Raw genomic sequence first — 4,167 nt, forward strand, 5'->3', positions numbered from 1 at the left:
ATCGGTCGCCCGAAGGATGAAAACATAGACCCACGGACAAAAAAGTAAAATATTGAACAATCTACCTGGTTGGTGGGCAGGTGAAGCAGATGATAATTACTACTGAAAACACTATAAGTCCCATCCATCTATTCGATTCCATGATCTCGACATGCCCATGCCCTATCCATTTTTTTCTGCCGGAAAAATAAATAAATAAATAACCTTAAAAAATAGAAAACCATTGGAATCAGATGTATGAAATCAAATATTGTTAATGATTAACATATAGAATCACAAAATAGATACAACAATGTCACATTTCTTGTACATTCCAATCATAAGGTGCTTTCGAATAACAATTTAACATCTGGTAGAGTAGATGAAATGAGAATACTGTGAATAGAAATATCTGCAAACAAATTCCATGAAACATTCTTCTTTCTCATAGCATACCAAGAGCCATTCATGGATATGCTCATGATCCCATGATGTTTATCAACTACTTTGATTCCTTCTGACATACATACCCCACTCTCAACACTTCTAATTAATGAATATGGTTGGTTAGAACTCTATGAAACGAATCAGGACCAATTTCTCTAATTAATTTAGATGTAAGGTATCAATCTACACGTACCTAGTCATTTGGAAATAATATATTGATGTGCAAAGAAGCTCACAAATCATAGCATATCTATTTCTTTCCCTGCAAAAACTTGTAAACTCAACCACTGAGATAAAATAATGAAATTAAACAACATTTTGAACTGTTAAAAATAGAAGCAACAAAGGCCAAGTACTATGTAATCCACACAGTCCACCAAGTGAAAAGGCTAGCTGGCCTGGCTACTCACCAACAAAAAATTTTTAACCAACCAACGGAAGCACAATATTTACCTAGCAGGAAGAAGCAGAGCACTATCATTGTAAACCCTAAAGCCTGCACTACCTCCTCCGTTTTTCTTTGATTTGGCTGGACCGCTTGTAAAATTTGAAAGCCATCAAAATTGAATGATGGATGACATCAATTATTGCCATTAATCGAGTTTCCCTCCAATATTACATTTATGGGCAACAAAATAAATATAACAGGATCCAACTCTGTTTCAAATTCCAGGATGAGAGAATTACATGACGGAAATATTTAAGATGATAGGATCTGCACATTCAGACTCCAGTGGAGTGCATTGAATGTTTGACTATCCTCCCTCCCAATAACCCAAACAACAGTGATTTATTGGTCACCCAACGGGTGAAAAGCAGAAAAGCTAACCAAGTTTGGGTCTACGTCCTGGCTGGATTGGACGAGAAGACGTCGAACCAGATCAAGTGTAGGTAGTTTTAATTGACAGTATTGGTATTCATATACAGATTACAATTAGCAATTTTGCAGATTTCAGAAGATATTGGAAATTTGATGGACATGAGATGAATTCATTCGTTTCTATCAGACTTCTAAAATATCCCTAAATCTGAAATAAGGTTAGGCTTCAGGTGAATAGCATCAATTCATATTTTAATAAGAATTATCCATTTCTATCAGATTTCTAAAATATCCCTAAATCTGAAATAAGGTTAGGCTTCAGGTGAATAGCATCAATTCATATTTTAATCACAATTAACCAGAAGTCTGTATAGTTGATTGCAGATTCCAAAATATTCTGAAAATTTGATTTGATAGATATAGTTAAATTAACTGTGCTTAAAATCAATAACAGTAAATGTTTTCAAAATAAGTACTTACTGATTAATCCATATGGAGTTAAACATTTATAGTTGAAGCCGAAAACTTGGGTTACATTATCAAAGTTTGGATGCTGTGCAACTAATGTCCAGTCGGTGTAGTTCATTCTGTAATTGAAATTTGTCACTGTGATATTCACTCTCCAGTACTCTTTGTAATTCAACTTCACATGCCAGTGTACTCTGATCGGGCACATATGACAGGTGCACCGTAGAAGTGGTGGCTGCAAGGTGTTTGTGGCAGAATTTGTCCCAGGCAACTTAAGAACTGGTGAATCAGTACTGCATCAAATTAACAACACAATTTAGAATCTGATGCATCTAGATTTGGTAGAAGATCAGGGTTTTTTTGCCGAATTTAATTTGATTGAAGATTTTAAGAATATTTTGAAATCTTATTAACAGTAACCTAATTACATATTTATTGGATTTTAAAATATTTTACCAATCTACCATAAAGATAGAAATGACTTCGTATTGTTGAAAATATTTTGGAATGTAATGAACCAGAAAGAAAAAAGAAGTTGTTGCTATCGGTCAGATTTTAAAATATTTCACAAATCTGCAAATTTAAAATTAATTGAATAAATTTTCAAGGGAATAAGAATCATACTCAATACAAGCAGGTTGAGTTATGTTGTTCCGGCAAGCGCAGGTGCAAGTAGGGCATGGTGTTATAGTATCATTATAGAACGATGATAAGGAGACACAGCATGTTAAACTTTTCTGAGCCAGGAACTGAGAATATGTGCATGTTACATTCCATGTCACTGCACAAGGACAAGGGAAATTCAAATAAAAGACTTAGCTAGCTCAGAGTGAAACACATAACATTCACAAATATATAAATTATGAGGGATTATAATAGTGTATTACTCAGAACTTGAGTGGTTATGTGGTGATTGGGACTAAAGAACAGGTTGGGTTTAACAATCTTAGCAAGGCCACAAGTATAACTGGTCCTAGAGCCTTCGAAGTGAAATTCTTTGGCAATTTGACAGTTTTGTTAGTGGTCCTTGAATTGCCCACACTAACTTGGAAGGACGTGATGGAATTTGGAGGATTCTGAGCCCAAGATGCCAATTCTCCACCTTTGCAGCAATTAGTAAATTTCTGATTATAAGGCACACCTGGTAAGAGATCAACAACGGTGGGGTCCTTCTTGCAACAATGTGGAACACCTGCTTTCCATTTGGAGCAATCTCCTTGCTTTGTTGTCTGGCCACCAACCACAACCCATATGACCTCATTTTTTGCCTAGTGCCAACCCAAAGTCCATCCTGGGGTGCTTGGTATATGGCGGTACTGCTGAAAATTGTGCATGGTCATGGCCACCTACAGAGGGAAGCTCATTAGACTCAGCAAAGAGTAAAATAAGTTCTAGCATGAATATTTTCTGGGAATTTTTAGTAAATTGTACCAATTTTTCTAGTGAATACTTACTTAATTTCAGGGACATAAAGCTAATTAAAAATGAGTGAAGTATTTACTCAAAATATCGAACATACAAATCAATAGAACACAATTTATCAGAAATTTTCATCAATATCAAAATAAACTCTACCTGACTTGAAGGTTTTCCAAATTTGACATCATGTCAAACTTTGAGAATTTAACTTGTAGGCTACTAGGAATGAAATTCACAAAAGCTCAACATCTATTTTAGGAAAATGAGGAAAGGGAATTATAATTCAAGACCTATTTGATGAAAGGGCATTACTTGCAACATATCCATCTGCAGTCCAAGACACAATATCCCATTTGATCGTTATGTTACTATTTGGATCTAGTGGATCATAAGCACCTGTAAAGCACACAATGTAGATAAATTTTAAGTTAATATTGTATTCATATCCTTGATAAGGATGGAAAAGTTTAAGAATGGAAATTGATCTTAAAACTTAAAATTTTGCTAAATTTTATGGTAAAAATAAGTTTATATTATAAATATTGGTGTGTTATAGAAAACAAACTAGAAAATTTAAACATGTAAAATGGAAGTAGCAAAATTTAACCCCTGAATTGAAACATCACCTGCAAGTGAAAATGCAATAGCCAAGATAGTTAATGCCAAGAAAAACCCAGCTGCATTCCTTATCAACATATGGAAATTCTGCATGCAACTTCTTCCTTCTGAAGACTTTAACTCTCATCTCTCCATGATGCCTTTGATATTATCAATTAATTAATCAAGCAGAAACCCTAGAGGAAGAGTTCAACAACCCTTCTGAGCAGTTGTAGCTCCACAAATGCAATGGGAATGGGAATGGAGAAAACATTAGTTTATGATAAGGAACCAATAACTGAAGTGTATAAACCTGTAGGCCTGTAATGGTTGGTTGCTTCATTCTTCAAACATAGTAGTGAAAGTGGGGAAGAACAGTGCTTGCCAAAAGCCAGGGAAGAAGAACAGCAACAACAACTGGCAAACCAAAGAAACTA

At 34.8% G+C, this 4,167-nt stretch overlaps 1 pseudogene; it reads right to left on the minus strand.

The window, feature by feature from the left end:
- Window positions 1-875: 875 nt before the first annotated feature.
- LOC149236370 (protein COBRA-like) lies at window positions 876-3,883 on the minus strand (annotated as a pseudogene).
- Window positions 3,884-4,167: the final 284 nt, after the last annotated feature.

The sequence above is a fragment of the Pinus tabuliformis genome, chromosome 8 (genome assembly GCF_031772625.1).
Source record: "Pinus tabuliformis cultivar Carrire ecotype Pingquan chromosome 8, CPIR1, whole genome shotgun sequence".
Lineage (NCBI taxonomy): Eukaryota > Viridiplantae > Streptophyta > Pinopsida > Pinales > Pinaceae > Pinus > Pinus tabuliformis.